Raw genomic sequence first — 17,183 nt, 5'->3', positions numbered from 1 at the left:
AGAAATTGGTTCAGCTAGAGGCTGGCTGGGTGAAGATGTTCATCTATCTGTGACACCCCACTGCTGGAGACACTGGCTCCCACAGCACAGCACTGTATAGTAATCCATTTTAAACAAAACTCTGTGTGTGTTAACTCAAGTGGGCTGATTACATTGTTTGCATTGTTTGCAAATTATAGTAATTTATACTATTATACTAATTGCTGCTGGCCACTTCCGTGACAGCGCACAGCTGCTCATCTCACGGAACCTGGTGGCCTCTCTCTGGTGAGCAGGACAGAGAAGTGACAGGCAGCAATGTCAGCATCTCATGCCACGCTACTGCTTTAGACAACAGGGAAAAGGATGAACCACTGATCAGAAAATTATTAATCAGAGTTGTTATTGTAATGTCCGAGGGCCAGTCAGAAGGAGCTCCCCGCTCCCCCAGCCTCTGAGCACACCGGAGAAGTAGCCGATGCCTGCCCTAGCCTGGAAGTTGCTCAGAGAGCAGCCATGGAGGGATGGGCTCAACATGAGTGGGAGGAACAGCAAATAGGATATTTATCTCTGATCTTTTTTCAGAGAGGTGTAGGTGTCTGCAAAGAGCAATCTGAGTAATACACTTGGATAAGTGAGATAATGGACTAGTCTATTTTAAGAGGTTAGTTTTCCTTGTGTTGATTGTTGCACCTACACCTACTTGCATAAGGAGAACCGTGGCTTTACGGGAGGCCTAGAAGAGGTTATTTTAAGAAGAAAGCTACCATTTAGGGTGAAATGTTTGTAGTAGGGTCAGAGTGGAGATTTTACACTCCAGGTATCTTCCTTGGCACAGGCTTTTTTGTTCCAGGATATCCAATGTATCCAGTAAATCCATATATTTCAAAATGTCCATAGAAGTGTTATATGAACAGAAGGAAGAGCTCTGTGATACATTGACGTGGACAGTTCTGTGGTAGTTCCTTTTTCAGAGACTGGGGCAAGTGTCTACAATATTGCAGCCTTTACTTAGTGTTACTCTTAGTGTTGTTATTAATAGTGTTACTATTTTGTGTCTAAGTACTTAGAGAAAAGATCCTACAAAGAAAACAGTATAAATACAGTTTGTCGTATTTGCAAAACAAGAAGATTAATTATCATTTTGGATGAAGAGCATGCCCTTTGAAAATAAAATTAATTGATAACAGAGAAGCAGAGAAGTGATAAAGGACACTATTTGATGTGATCTTGTCATGGGCAGTGCTAAGTGGTTAGCTCAATGGGCAGGAGTTGCTGGAGCATGAGATGTTGCTGAGCACTTTGGCAGCTGGGATGTTCTTTCACGACTTTGAATCGCTTCCGTTTCTCAACTTCAGAGTTGTGAGAGGCGAGGATTCAGCAATGGCTTCATCAGGCATTTCTGTAGCTTTGAGAGGTGGTGTCAGAAGATCTGTATTTTTCAGATGTCTTCATACAGTGCTGTTGTAATTACCCTAGAGAAGTGGCTTATATTGTAAATTCTACCAGGCCAGACAAAATAGCCTAAATTAATTTCTCTTATTCAAATAATCAAGTAAGCAAACTTCAGTTCCAGAGTTTATTGCTGCGTTTGAATGCTAAACAGCATGGTGACTTTGGGAACCCCGTTGATGCAGGCTGTTGACACAAATTTCAGAAGGAGAACAGTTGCAGCTATCTTAGGCTTTTATCAGTGTCTGTGCAAAGGGCTGTGAGGAAGATGGAATAAGTCATTAAAATATGATCAAATGATCTCTTCAGCACAGAATCTCAGCCCATCCCCATAGCCTTGAAGGGCACAAAGCTGGACAGGAAATTTGGGATTTCAGGTGAGTTACTCAAGCTACAAAGCGTCTCACAAAATCCCTGCTGCTGCAGACTCCCACTGAGCCTCACCCCAGAGCCAAGGGGACCTGCCGAGTCCTTCATCTCCGCACAGCGAACAGAACAGCGTTTCTCTCCCAGGCTGCTTTGTGTGTGTTTGTGCGTGCTGGGGGGAGGACTTCACTTCATACGTCTTATTTCTATCTCTGAAAACTACATTGCAGCCAGGTGGAAATGATATCTGACATTCTAAGAATCATCAGGAGAAAAACAGAAAGGAGAGAACAGTTTGTTTTGTAAGAAAATGAACAGAAACTATTCTGAGCCCCATTTGTTATGGACAGAAGTTGATGTAATATCGAATATCATCAACAGCAGTGCTGTGCATGCTCGTAAACTTCTGCTGATGATCAGTACCAAGAAAAGAGAAATAAAATTTGGCAAGGAAAGTAGCACAAGGAAAATAACTTCTATTTTAATGATACAAAAACAGTTTTGAAATTACATACGTTTTGTGGGAGAAGCTAAATCATTTCCAAAACAGATAGTAGACTTTTCTTCGAAAAACTGAGGAAATAAAGCTTTGTGGGTTTTTTTTTTTTTTTTTTTTTTTTTTTTTGAAATACCTTGGAACAGGCTCTATATTTTATCACATGATAAGATCACAGAAAAAGATCTCAGTTCATTTAGGTCATTAATTCCTGGCTGATTGAGTTAAAAGAAGCTTCAAAGCTCTAACAAGCATACCAAGGACAGAAATCCTCAGAAGGTGAGAGGAGTCTTACATCAGCTAGGATGAAAGATTTTTGAAAGCTCAGATGCTTTATTTATTCTTTATTCCTTTTGCTGTAAGCACCCAAACAACTGTGTCAGTATCCGTGCACTATGGGCTCTGTGTCAATGTGTGGAAAAGCAGTGAAGGCCCACGTGGGTTGACATCTGTATTGGAAAATGGTATAGATGGCTTTGCAAAGTACTGTCTTGGCCACTTTGTATGCTTCTGTAGAAATCTACACAGGAGAAAGTAAGTCTTTAGAGAAAAAAAAAAAAAAAGCCCAATACAATTCAGTTTCTAGTGTTTCTCTTCCTCTGTAGGAAAAGAGAGTTATGGGGTTGCAGAGAAGCTGTGGGACAGTTTTTCTGCCTAGAGATCTCCAGGATTTCCAGAAATAATCAGATTCACTCTCCACTGTCGCTGTTCCCCCAGAAGGTCCCATGTTCACTGCAACACGGTTCATATCATGTTTGCATGGCCGTAAGCTTCCTCGAGTTCTCCAAGGTCAGGCTGTGCGAAAATGAACTGGTGCTCCTGTGTGTGTAACATGAGATCGTTCATTATTATAACCAAGCATGATTATACAATGCTTTCATAGGCCTCCTGCTTCACTGAGTTGCAAAATCAGCAAAGCTATTAGTACTTTATCTCGTCACTGTTCACTTTGTGGCCCATTTACTAGTCATGACTCCGACCCTGCTGGGAAGGAAAAATTGCCAGTAATTAATGGCCTTTCTGCAGCACTGCTCCCTTCCCAGGTAGATTGCTTTCCTGAACATGCTGTATCAAGGACTGGATGAAGAAGTGTGTCATAATCTGCCCTTTACAAAGGCACAATTCACAAAGAGTGAGTAAAGGCACCGTGTGCCCACTGCCAAACGATGATTTCTAGGGCCTAATTGTTCCTTGTGCTTGTAAAAGTAAGTATCTGTAGGTACAAGCTGAAGGTCCCAGTGATACCACTCTCAGAAAAGAGTACTCAGGCTTCTGTAATCAGAAAATAATAATTTTTTAAAAAAGTGTTTCAAGTCAAGGCTCTCTGTCCCATAATGAGAAACACACAACTAATGACTAACTGGGATAAAGAACGTGTTTGAAATGGCTTGCCAGGTGGAATTAATCATGTGAGGAGAAATAGCAACAGCAGGACACCTTGGGAAAGAGGGCACGGGGAATCCTTAGTGGCTGTCATCTTCAGCGATGAACGTTACGAACAGGGTGTGAAAGGGTGGGAGCTGCAGAGGAGGAGCAGGGGTTTTGTGATCTGGGGGTGTCTGCGGACTGCTGCATCCCGTGGGACTGTCGGAGAGCAGGGAGGGAGGCAGCAAGGGGACACGCTTCGTGGTACAAGGCTCTCTGGCACAAAGCATGTAGAAAGTCTTGGAAAGAAAGTCAGTGCGTCTTTTTTAGGGCTTAATATCTGGAGATCACCAGAATCCTTTAATTATGAAAAGCAAGGATCAATCAGTAGGTCTCCTTGTCACAGCGTGTGACAGGAACAGTTCAGGTTGAGGGTAGAGGCCGGGGCTGCAGTTCCCTGGAAGGCAAGCAAGGCATTGGCAGAGCAATACCCACACAAGGGCTGCAGCACACACAACCAAACGTTTGTAGTTACACAGCATCTGGAATTTCAGGCAGTTCTGTGGCCAGATTGAAAGCAACAACTCAGGGCTAACTGTCGTGGACACAATATTTATAACCTAGCACTTTGGGGATTCTCTCTTAACTCTGTGTCTGAGCTGTAACTGCTTGACACAAGATCAGGCCATCGAACATAGAAATTTGAAGTAGCTCTTGTCTGAAAGGGGCAGGTCTCTCATCAAAGGTCTTCTAGTGATGGAGTGTCATTGAGTCTTTATTCTCCTTTGTGTGAATTCAGCCAGAAGATAATTTTTTTATGGCTCCAAATATATTTTCCTTTTATTTGTAGTTGGGAGATGGGAGAAATGACCATCTGAAGTCATAGCATGTGAAAAGGCAGTGTAAAGGGAATTATGAAATCTGAAATTGTGCTGTGCCATGAATTTAAGGGAACAAAATATGAAAAACAAATTGTGGAGTTTTGCCAAAAGAAATGATAATTTCTTTATGATTCTCCCTCTCATCCACCCACACTTTTCTGTTCAAGTGTAGCCAGTCTTTATTAATTCTAGATTGTTGTATTTACATGCATTCACGTAAAAATTGTTATATTACTTACATCTGTACCAATTTGCCATTAAATCTAACTATTTATCCATTGATAAATGATCTAGCGATTCCATTAGTTTTCTACAATGAGGATGTTAGATTATGAAATGGAAACTATTTATTTAGTCAAGGACATTAAATATGACAGCGTGGATGAAGACAGTACAGATTTCCACATTTTCCAAATACATCACAAATTAAATGTAAAAATGAGTAATCATGTCTGTGAGGAAAGAAGGACATGATAGAGCATAAGGCAGCAGCGAGAAACTGTGGAGCTCGAAAAGTCCATCTGAAAAACGAGACAGTAGCAGCAGGCACAAGACTTGCGTTTCCTACAGGTAGCAGGATGCAGCAGCCTCTGCTGGGCTGAAGCTTTCCAGGTGGAGGTAGCTCTGTCCTCCGCAGTGAAAATGCAGCCTTGGTCAGCAGCAGAGCCTGGTCGTGGTCCGTAACTGTGCCGTTCTTCCCCTGCTGGTGGCTGGAGCTTCTCCTGAATACGCCTCTGAACTGACCTGGTGGCAGTGCTGAGATACCAGCAGCCTCCGCTTCGTGCACTTTGTGCCCATCTGTGTGTTTTGAATCGAGGTGCTGTCATACACTGGAGTACCGAGCTCTCTTAGGACAACTATATTTTAATAAGATTGTTAAAGTTCAGTTGCTGTTTCCTGGTCTTTAATGGCACAAATATTAGTAAAGCTATTACCTAGTTCTTGGCACCATCTTCCCTGATGATTAATGTATTACATGCGATGGCTGTGCCACAGGCACTGCACAGCTTTCCAAGCAGCAGCAGGGGGTTGAAGTGAGAAGCTAGAGAACATTTCTGCATGCAGCATTTAGGGACTGTTTAAAAAAAACAAAATCTCATTTTTATTGCACAAAGTCCACTAAGGAAAAGGCCAGGAATTAAATGAAAGCAAGGATCCATCAATCATTTGTTGAGCTGGAGGACAATTATTCGTTACTCTGACAAGATCTCTCCTATGCATTTGCAGGACTGTGTTTTTAGCATAGTAGGCAATTAAGTGCATGCATTATACATGAAAAATATAACTACTTTTTGTAAAGCATACATCAAAGGAGAACATTAACTGCTATATATTTTAAAGAAAAGAGGGATGCTGCATCCAACGTGGGAGAGGGCTGGGAAGCAAGGTCCAGTGTACGGCCAGGTAGGCTGGGCAGCAAGTCCGGGCAGCACTCCCCAGCAAGAGGCAGGCCTGCATGCTTTAATAATCAAAACTGTAGAGCAGGTGGCTGGCTCTATAGTATAAAATGCATCCAGAGATAATTTTAACATAAGCTTTAAATGTCACATTGCAAAGCAGTAAGGGTTTCCCCATTTTAAGGAAACACAAGCTAAGGGAATCCAAAACAAGAATAAACCTTCAAGCGCATGAGGCACAGGAAGCCTGCCATAAAGTCTGTAGGGCCAACAGATGATCCTGGAAAAACACAGCACTCAGAGATGATAAAGTCACTGCAGAGAAGCTAAATGAATCCACTGCTTTTGTTGGGTAACAAACCAGAATTTTCCCTTGGCAGAAACTTCAGGAATGAGATCTTCAGGCTGCAATAATTTAATAAAAACATCATCTCATTGCTGGGCAGTGCTCAAAATGAAACCAAATGTTGGGGCTCCTGAGACAGGACCAGAGAGCCTCTTTTGCCTTACCATATGAGTCCGAAGTTTGACTGCATCTTGAACTTTGCTTGCTCATCTCAAAAAGACAGAACTGAAAAAGTCCAGAGCAAAACAGAAGATGATTAACCAAATTTATGAAATGGCTTCCATATGAGGAACAACTACGTAAGTCAGGACTTTTCATTGTGGAGAAAAAAATAATAATAAAGCAAGTGAGCAAGCAACCAAACCAACCAACCAAACAAACAAAAAACAACAACAAAGGGGATATGGTAGATGTCTGTACAATCAGGAATGGTCTGGAGATGGTGCAAAGGGTTATATCTCTGTCTTCTCAGAAAAATTTGGGAGCATGACATTGGTTATTGGTAGCCACCAGACTCTGAACAACCAGGAAGGGCTGAGTCTTCATGCACAGCTTAGAAAAGCTGTGAACTATTCCCTTAAAAAGTTACTTCACAGAAAAGGTAAGCACTATGGCTGCTAGATACATAGTGACTGCAGCGAGTGCAGAGCATCCCTCAGCAGAGAATACTTGAAGCCTGAGAGAGTATTAAGAGAAATGTGATATACATGCTGTTCTTGTACTCTGGGCTAGGCGTCTGCTCATGGCTACAACTGGACAAAAATTTCTGTTGTGAATAGCCCCATGTTCTGGCCCCATTTGACTGATCATAAAAGCTGTGTTAATACAAGCATTCTAAGTATACATACATCATCCTTCTGTGTGTGTGTGCCTGAGCTGGGTACAAACGCAATGAAAGGGTTTAACTTTCAAATACACAGAGACTGCTGTTTCCATTGCTTTTCACCTACGACCCCTCTTCTTTCGACTCGTCATTCTGTGGCCCTGTTTTCAGCCTGATGTACGATAAAAGCCTTCCCTGCCAGATGCATCGCTTACAGGCATGCAAGGTACACGAGGGACTCCAGACTGCTCTGCAGAAGCCTGCTAGCACTGCACACTGGCAGCTTCCTCTGTGCATGTTTCTTGCTTGCAGTGGAAGGCAGATAGAGCAAAAAGTGATGGCAAGGTTTTAGACTTTCTCTGTGACGAAAGAGGGACGTGGGGCTGCTTTTACCAGGAGCCACATCCCTGTCAGTGTGTTTGGATAGCTGTGCCTCCTGCCAGAGGTACCGCTTCAGGTGGGACTAGGGCTAGGGAAAAAGACAAAAGTGCTTCAAGCATGAGGAAAAACTCTGGCAGTAATTCTTGTTGCTGTTCTCTCTAGACAGCTTCTGCTTCAGGTCAAATGTGCCCGAAGAGTTGAGCCAAGCTTCCTGTAACCCAGGAAGAGGGGATGGTTGGGGGCCCTGCATGTTTTGGTTGGAGGCTGAGGTGAAGGTGGTTTCTGCCTACCTCCCCAGGAGCATGTCTTAACTAAATGAGGAGCTACCAAGCTATGAGCTTCCAGCATGCGTGTGGTACAAAATGACATCTTAAGGAGCTGTAAGGAAATTCCACATGAAAAGTGCTCTTGTTTATGCTTCCACTCGTTCATATTTCTTTTAAGATTGCCTTTGCCTGCAGAGCAGAAGGAAGCAGTGAGGGGCACGCTGGTGCTGCACAGTAGCTCGATGCTCTGCCTGGCAGCTGTCCTCTTCTGCAACTTGCTCTGTGCTTGAAAAGTCACCTGTAAAGCCCAAGATGCCTGTTACCAGAGAAGCAACTGATGCTGGTTGAAGGGCTTTGGCTTCTCTGAGCAGCAAATAGCAAGGAATGACAGAAATCTTCTAAGTGCTGGATAGAAGTGGCCAGAGGGAATTTCTAGAAGTTACTTATGTCTTACCAGGAAAAAAAAAAACAAAACCAAGTAACTGAAAATTCAGTGCAACTAATACTTGTCTGTAGGAGTTGTTGTTTTTTAAATAATGCTCCTAACCTGCATAAAATCAAACGTATTATAATGAAATCACATATTTCACTCTTCAAATTATAGTGCTTGACCTTGACAAGCATTTCATAAAAAGCACATTAAAAATAAGTATTTTCATGTAAATTGCTCTGCTCCTTCAGAATTAGTGAATTGAAAAATGACTTAATAGCAGATTTTAGTCATAAAAGATTCAGGTTTATAAAGACTTGATGAATAACAAATCTGTGGATTCCCTTTCTGTTATACTGCACTGTTTGAGAGCATTGGGTTAGAGTTAACAAATTCATTTCAAGTTGTAGATAAGCATTACCATACCCTTTCATGCCTGCTTAATGATTAATCTTGTTCAGTGTTATTAGAGGATTTCTCACTCATATGAGCATTTCTTGTATGTTAAGGTGGTGAACTGTTATGTCACTGCACCTTCAAAATGCATTTACCCTTCCTTTGCTTAATGATATGCACTTATTCAAGGCTATTTTAGTAGCAAAGGATCAGCTATTGATATATAGGTGTGAAGAAATGTGGAGTTGTTAATAGGAAGAAAAAAATATACCATGAATTCAACAGTATTCAATATCGTTTTGTGGGTCCTCATGCAGATGTCAGCCTGGTCTGATAGTAGAACCAGACTCTACTTTGTACACCTAACCTAAACTCTTGCATAAACTTTTTATGGTATGATCTTAAATACAACTGTAAATAGCAACTATGAGCACCTTCCTTGCTTTTCTTGTCAGACTGCTTCAAGAGAATGACACGGAGGAACTGAACAGCTATGCTATGGCTATAAATATATTCATACGATGGGGGACTTGGTTTGCTGTGCTGTCTGGAGATATTGTGACTGTGATTTAGATCATGACTTCAGCATTTTTCATTTTAAAAAAAAAGAAAATGGCAGTATTTTAAAACTAGCTCAAAACTGACTCTTTAGAAAAAAACTTTTTCAAAGGTAACTGTTGAGGCTTTCTGATTTATTTTTTTTCCCGTGTTAGAGATGATTTAGAAGCTTCAGACAAGTGTAATGGATCATCAAGGTACTGTACAAGTGGAAGTTCCTGTTGTGGGGCCTCCATGATAAACACCTTGCCTTTATTCTTACACACTTGGATAACTCCAACATTTGGCTTTACTCACACTTTCAAAATGAGCTGAGCTGCTGAATTTTGTTGTGTTTTATTTTCAGCCTAAATTGTGATCTGCCAGTACTAAAGGGATTTCTACCTAAATGGGAAAAAAATTGCTTGATGTCGTCTGGATTTCTTGATATATTTAAGAACTTTTGCAAAATGAGTCAGTGATGAATCAACAGCTGTTGACTGATTTAATTGGTAAAATGCTCTCTGGTTCTAGCCATGAAACAGAAAGACAAAAGTTCCACATTAAAAACAAGCTATTGAAAATAAAGGTAATAAAGATTTAAAGAGCAGACTGAAAAGTACTTTCCACAAAAAAAAAAAAAAAAAAAAAAGATACCATTATTTGTTTCCAGAAATGATTTCTAAATGCGGCCACTGAATTCTTGATAAAATTTTGTATTCTAAAAAAAATAATTGATTTCTCACAGTTTGTAATGGCTACACAAAGGATAAAGACATAGCACAAGCGTAGCGTTGGGATGTCATCCCCCCAGTCTGGGATGGCAACAGAGCTTTCCAGATCCATGCCACTTCAGCTATAGAAGTGCAAGGTCTACGTCCGAAGCAAGTTGGTGTGGAAGTAACTCTTATCATCAGAATACACACCCTTTCTCTAGCACAGCTGTCATATGGAAACATATTATTGCTCAAGGCTGTTTATTATTTCTTAATAAAACTGAAATGCCAGTACAGTCCAGAGGCTTTCTTGCAGAGTCATCCTGCTTTATCATCAGTCTTGTCAAAGTTTTTTGTTTGTGGTTGAAAATAATCTAAGCCTGGTCATTGATTCTCTTTTTCTGATGTTGGTTGACATCAGCAGTTTGGTAGACAAAACAATGCTGTAAATAAACTTGAATTATTTTCAGATGTGAAAAATAGCACTAGTTAGAGATCAGAGCAAATGAACCCAAGTTATTTTAATGCATACTGAAAATAGATACACAAGATGGAAATAAAGAGCTAGAGAGAGTGTTTTGACAAGAGCCATGCTCAGTAACATCTCTCATTTATATCTGAACTGTAAAGTACAAAGGAAAAATAAATGCAGCTTATCTGCATAATCACCGAGCCATTTCGCATCAGCCTGCCTCCCTCCTTAGCTAGTTATTTTGCTTTCTTGTTTCTCGGTTTGGGGGGTTCTTCTTGTGCCTACTGTTCACTAAGAATAGTGCAAGACAACCAATATCTTTGGTCCCAAGACCTGGGAGCAGAATCACAATTGCTCTCCCCAGACAGGGAGCTCCCATGCTGCCGGAGGCCTACTCTTCTCGCGTCAGAATCAAAAAGAACTTTTTGATATATATATAAAGTCTCAAGTATATTTAGTTCAATGGTTTCTACTGCATTTTGAGCTTTGGAGCAAGTAGAGGACAGGCAGCAATCACTTGGAGCTTCAGGCCAGGAGCTTTTTCACTCCCCGCAGCAGCTCATCAGCAGTTCAGCACGACAGCGAGGGCCTCTTCACCACATCGGCAGGGTCTGTCTCATTTGTGGCAATAGGTAGGGATGTCAGTGACCTTTAATGTTGCAGCTACTATTTCCCTGCTGGTCATATTATTAGATACACCTTTAGCTAAGTGGCTCCTCATGTATTAGAGCTGAAGAGGCAGATGGCTGGGAACCACTTGGTTTGTTCTCAGAGGAAGTAGGCTGGGAGTGCCTTTGGCCCCTGCACGGATGGTGCAGGCAGCTCTGTGGTGGCTCTGGGGCTGCTTCGACCCAGGGCTGCAGAGCCACAGGAGCTCTGGTCTCGGCACAGCCCTGGGCCTAGCTCCACGCAGAAGCTGAGTCCCGGGTTATAGATATCTTTTTGCATGAGCACTTTTCTAATACTGCTGGAACAGTGTAGATTTTCCAGTAGTGGTTCTTCAGCATTATCATCTCATTTATTTCATTAAGCATAGGCTGTATGATATTAGTCTTTAAAATGTAACAAACCGGTTTACTTAGGATAGGCTGACAAGCAGCTCCGCTCACCCCAATGTCACTTGTGACAAAGCTTGTGGGGATGAAAAGTCTGTAAATGTGCATCAGTGTGCAGTTCTTCTCTTAAGGTGATGAAGTTTTCCCCCAGGAGACTGTTGGTCCAAGAGACTTAATAAGAATAGATGCTGAACCTGATGTCCTCATAGGAGCAGATTGGCAGAGGGTTTAGTTGTGACTCTGGAAAGACAGATAATGTGGAGGAAGGAAGAGAGAGTTTATTTTTTTGGTAGCTAAGGGAAGAATGTTCCTACAAAACATATATATATATATATATTTTTTTTTTTACAGGACATTGCATCTTTTTATCATGAGAACTGCTAAAATTAAGCCTCTGCTTTGCGAGTCTTCTGCTCTAATTCTAAATGGTTTGAAACTTCTTTTGTTTCTGTAGGAAATAAGTCTTTTCTCAGCAGCTTTAACTGTCAAGCCATGAAGAAAATTACTTTCTGCTTTTTACTACTTTTTATTTTCTTTATTATTTTATTTTTATTTTTAAATTACTTTTTAAATTATTACTTTTTTTAAAAATTATTACTTTTTAAATTATTTTTACAATATCTACCAGGCTCATGTTGTTTTCAGAATATTTTCAACAGAAATGCTAGAGAGCATTTTGTCACTAGGATTTTTGTTCTGGTTTCTTTTTACATTAGACAAACAAATAGGTATGTAAAATGGAGGAAGAAGTATTATTTTTTTTAACCTACTGAGAAATACACTTGCAACATCAGGAGCCGTTGTGAATAGGAATTTCAATGTACTGCCATTCCTCCCAGTAGTTGTGGCAAATTGCACTTTTAGTTATCTTGGTCTAATCTTCCTTACTGGGGCAGCAGAACCTCAGCACTAGGCAATTTTTCTTATGTTTAAATGTCACATCAAGTTATTTATTTTCTACATATCGCTATTGAAGGAAAAGCAAAAACTAAATCAGCTATAAAACTTTGCAAGTTTTTAGAAGTCCCCCCACCCTGTCTCTGTCCACTTAATTCTGTGTGATTTATATTTAGTAACATTTGGTATTTTATTTCATCCATGACCTAAAAATCTGAGAATTTTTTCAGTTATGATGTCCATTATGTGGAATGACAGTAAAACAAGATTATAAGAAGCAGGTAATAACAAAGAAATGTTAATTGGCATTGGTGTCAAGGCAAATGCATTGAACTAATATATTGCAGAGATTTCGCCAGCTTTCTTTGAAGGCAAATTGATAACGATAGGACAGGTGTAACCACCAGTGGGAAGGTAAAATCCCCAGAGCTTCTGTCTCTGCTGCTTTCCTTGTAAGGACTTCTCTTACAGTTACAATTTTAAATATTTTGTGTGGTGCCTTTAGCTATCTGTCTATTCTTCTGATTATCTAATACCTGTAAACCGTTGATCAGTTCCGCGACAGCATAGTTCTGTTCTTGTTTCAGAGAGTGGAGAACATTTTCCTCATGCTTAGCAGTTCAATCAGAGTAGATGTCTGGAATATAATCCATGTTCTGAAGATGGATGAGTCAGTACAGTCTCACTCAAGTCCCTCATGATATCAATTCCTCCTGCATAAAAATAGTTGTGTTTGAAAAAACAAATGGAGTGATCGCTGGCTGACTTTAGTGTGGGATGGATATGCATCTGAACTGGAACTGATTAAGGATTTCTGTAAGACTCAAAACATAACAACTGGTCCTGCTCAGCGATGCTGTTCATAGAAGCAAACTGGTTTTGATGTATCTGTTTAATATGCTTTATGGTTGCAAGACATATTCAGCTGATGCTATTTAAAAAATGCCTATGCATGTGGAAGACTGGAGGATGAAGTGGCAGGCATGTCATATAAATAATCTTAAATTTCATGCTGGAGAAGAGAACATTGTTTGTGGTATACAAACTCAGTCCCAACTACTTGAGGCTTGAAATAAATGGACAGAACAAAGTGTCTCTCTTATTCTCACCCCAGCTTAGACCCCCAAGTACAACCTCGTGCCTTTCCCCAGGCACTCACTGAGATGAGACGTTTGGTGTTTGCTGTGTTCAGGGAGCAGCCTGAAACCACAGCCAACCTGGCAGGGATGAACCTTGCAGCTTACCTTGGGCTGGCTCCTTCCCTTTCTGCTTGCGAAGGTCTTCCCATCACCCTGTGGGCCAGACTGTTACTGAAATGTCATAAATAAGTTTCTCCACGTAGGGCTTGATACAGAGCTTCCAAATGAGGAACTGTATAAATACAATTTTTTTTGAATAGATTGTTGCTCATCTAAAAATCTACCTGATCATGCTCATTACTATGCTCAGTGAGCAGTAAATCGAGGAAAGGAATGTTTCATTAAAAGTTCACTGAAACTCATTCACTTAAATCCCTTGTTGAATATTTGTGAGTTAGCTATTGGTTTGATTTTCCTGACAAAATGATTCTGATCTTCAGTGAGATTTTGTAGATTATACTGAAATATTGGTAACGTAAACTGCCACTGCAAAATGTAATGCAAACTATCACAAATCAACACCACTATTTCCAAGAAAGCTCAAAATCCCAAACTCTTTATTTGAGAGCCTGCAATGAACATGAACCATATTTAAGAAACTAAAAGAGAAAAAAAATCTCTGCAGGTACATGTAATGAAGTTATTGAATTTCAGTCTTGTTTTATTGTTTTGTTTTGACAAAGCACAGGCCTATAATTCTTTACTCCTATGAACATTAAGATAACCTTCTTCAAAGAGCTTAAAGTGAATGTGTGTAGACTTCAGTAAAGTCTAATGGCTTCCAAAATGTTTAAATTCATTATTAATTTTTGTTATTTAAAGGAAAGTACTTCATGCCTTTGTGCTGGCAGTAGGGATTTCGCGTTTGTGATTTGTCATCGCGTTGTGTTTGTGATTTCCAAGCTTGTTTTAGACCTTAATATGCTTAATAATTTTGGTCAATTCTTTCATTTCCTTGAAGCTAGCTTCTTACGTGAAGACCTTTTTTCCTGCTTCTTAACTTTTAGTTTACTGTGGTAAATAACAGTGGAAAGTTTGACTTCAGTCACTTTGACACAAGATAACTCCATTGGCAGGGCATTTTAGAACATTAAAAATTTTACTTAGGGAATTAAATTATTGCCTCCAGTAATTGCTGAGGATAACAATACTCTTTCAACCCAGCAGTTCCAAAAGCAAGTAATTGAGTCTCCTTGGGCACGGTGAAAGTGCTCAGTGCTGTCTTTTAATGGTATTTTTTTGAATAATTATAGTACTGAGTGATCATTCCGTGCAATTTTACTTGTCTACTAAGAATCTTTAAATCTTCCAAAGCTCCCCTTTCACATCCAGGAAGCCTTCCTTGTGGTATCATTACAGAAAGAAGGATAACAAGGAAAATTTAGCAAAGCAGTGTTTTGCTATTTTAATGTTGGAATCATTTAGTTTTAGCAAGATATTTTTATACTGCTGAATTAGTACCTGCCTTATTTATAGTACAGGCAAAACATATCATAGGTATGCCATAAAGAGAAAGTTGGTTTTTTTTTGGATTTGTAATAGGCTTTAATCATGCTGACCTTGTTGGTAATCTTAGAGAATTTTACTGGTATCACCAGAGAATAGGATGTTGCTGAGTAAAAGTCACCTAGAAGGCTCACTGCATTTGTTCTCACAGTGCTGTTAAACCTTTTGTCTACCCCAATCACCTTTTGTAAATTATTTTCAAATGCTTCTTCACTCAGCTCATTTGCAGTATGGAAGAGTAGAAGACAGGGGGCAATTCAGTGAAGAATGCTTGCTTCTGGCCTGATCAAAAATGTGAGATAATCATTTTTCCAACGCCAACTTGACATGATTAATTTAAAACTGAGAGATGTTTTGCACTACGTATGAAATAATTAAATATATTGAAAGCCAAGCTGTGGTTGTGGAAGAAGTTTAGAGCTCTGAATTTTGACAGATGTAAAACATGACTATGTTAATGCTGGTGCAAGCATCTGTGGTTTACAGGTGAACCACTGAATTTGCTGCTGAGGCTGTGACTGTACTGCAGAGTGTTTGAATTCTTACCAGTGACAGCAGTTGTTTGTTTTTTTTTTTCCAAAAGGAATTAGCATCATCCTTTCTTTTGTCTTTCTTTGCCTGCCTTTCTTTTGGCCACTCTCTCTCTGTGTCTCTCTAATAAATCTCTACCATTTACCAGTTGTTCATCATAGGAACACACAGCTATAATCAATGAAAGCAGAGGCCTTCAGTCCTACTTGCTGTTCCCAGAATAAAAGGAATTCATAGTGTCTTTCAGAAGAAAATTTGTTTTCTACTGCTAAAAGATATAATCTTTTCCCCTCTGTCAAAAGTTATTTGTCTTTAATCATTAGAGATTGGCTTAAGGCTGAGGCATATAATATAATATCCCTATCAAAATTGCTATCATTTGTTACTTTTTTTTTCATGTTCATCAAAACTGAGAGGTAATAAGGACACAGCATGGCAGTACTAAGTTGGAATGAGATCTTGCACTGAAAGCAGAAATTTCAAGGCAACAAAAGAATTTGTTAATATATATATATATGTATCAGGCAAGAAGAAGGTGAGCTGGCGCAATTTAAAATTTCCTTTTTTTTTTTTTTTTGCATCAAACTTAGTCTTTGTTATAACCAATAAATTATAATTCACTGCTGTACTGTGCAAAATGAGAAGTGTATTTATTTCTATATCTTGATTCTGTTTACTTTACAAAAGCAAATAACAGAAATTCATGTGATGAATTCTGGTACTACTAAACGTTTAGATCAAATAAAAATATGACATATTAGCACCAACACAAAATACTAATTCAATATTATATTCTGTATTTCTAGTAAAAAAGGGATACTTTGCTCGTATCAAGGCATTCCCAAGGTGCTTTGTCATTTCCAAATGCTATCTGACTGCTTTGCTGGATTCCTTGCTGTCGTGTTTCTCTGCCCATGCCATCTTCTTGTTTAGACTGTAGCCTCCTATGATATATTTCAAACAGCTTTCTACTGTGCTCCATCATGGGGCAGAAATATTTACCGGTAATGTGAAGTCTAAATTAAGGAGGCATTCTCCTTTCAGTATGAATTCAGCAGAGTAAAAAATAAAAATAGTAACAAAATGACAGGCCGATATGATATTCCACTTCGAATTTGTATATTTATAAAGCTAGCACCTTTCCTCAGGAGGCTGGTGCACCTTCCAGACCCAGTCTTGCCTTTCTAATGTGCCGGTGTTGACAAGGCAAGGGGGGGGGAAAGTTCTCCTGTCACCTTCGTGGCCAACTCGTCTCTTCTGCTTGTGTTTCGAGAGTCAGCATGGTGGCATTGCATACCGTGATTTTGCAACACTATTGTAAACATCCGTCCACAAAGTTCTCTTGCTTGAGATTGAGAAAAAAAATGTGAATTAGAAAAAAGTTCTTGCTCTTAAGTGATATAATTTTTGTAAAGGCTGGAAAATGCTGCTCCCGACTCATTGAAGCATCTCCAGTGATTGCTATTCATTCAGACATCTCCAGGGAGAATGCGTGTCTCTGGATGCCTGTCAGAAGTGTTTCTCAGAGGAGATTTTTGGCTTGCTTTTTCACTTTCTGTCTTTAATGACAAACTTCCATTTCACTTGGGTGGTATGAAATCAGTACTTCAGATTTCCTGCATCTTTACAGATTTATCTACTACAAACTTGTGTAGCAATCCCACAACAAGTAAACACTAACAAAAAGTTTAGGGTTGACAGTGCTGGGGATGAGACAGACAAAAAAATAGGTAATAACTACAGGTAAATTTT

General features: G+C 39.7%; 2 long non-coding RNA genes across 2 annotated transcripts in view; one reads left to right on the top strand and one right to left on the bottom strand.

Annotated features, from left to right (window-relative positions):
* The window catches only part of LOC136791468 (uncharacterized), a 151,961-nt gene that overhangs the window by 90,746 nt on the left and 44,032 nt on the right, over positions 1-17,183 (top strand). The gene's annotated exons all lie outside the window — the stretch shown is intronic.
* On the bottom strand, positions 5,985-12,952 carry LOC106036221 (uncharacterized). Its single transcript, XR_007163088.2, has 4 exons — positions 12,792-12,952; positions 11,413-11,598; positions 6,447-6,507; positions 5,985-6,341 (listed from the first exon to the last, which is right to left on the bottom strand). It is a non-coding gene; the product is annotated as an uncharacterized lncRNA (long non-coding RNA).

This window comes from Anser cygnoides, chromosome 9 (assembly GCF_040182565.1).
Source record: "Anser cygnoides isolate HZ-2024a breed goose chromosome 9, Taihu_goose_T2T_genome, whole genome shotgun sequence".
Taxonomy (NCBI): Eukaryota; Metazoa; Chordata; class Aves; order Anseriformes; family Anatidae; genus Anser; species Anser cygnoides.
The sequence above is the reverse complement of the archived record's forward strand: the minus strand, read 5'-3'. Positions and strand labels throughout refer to the sequence as shown.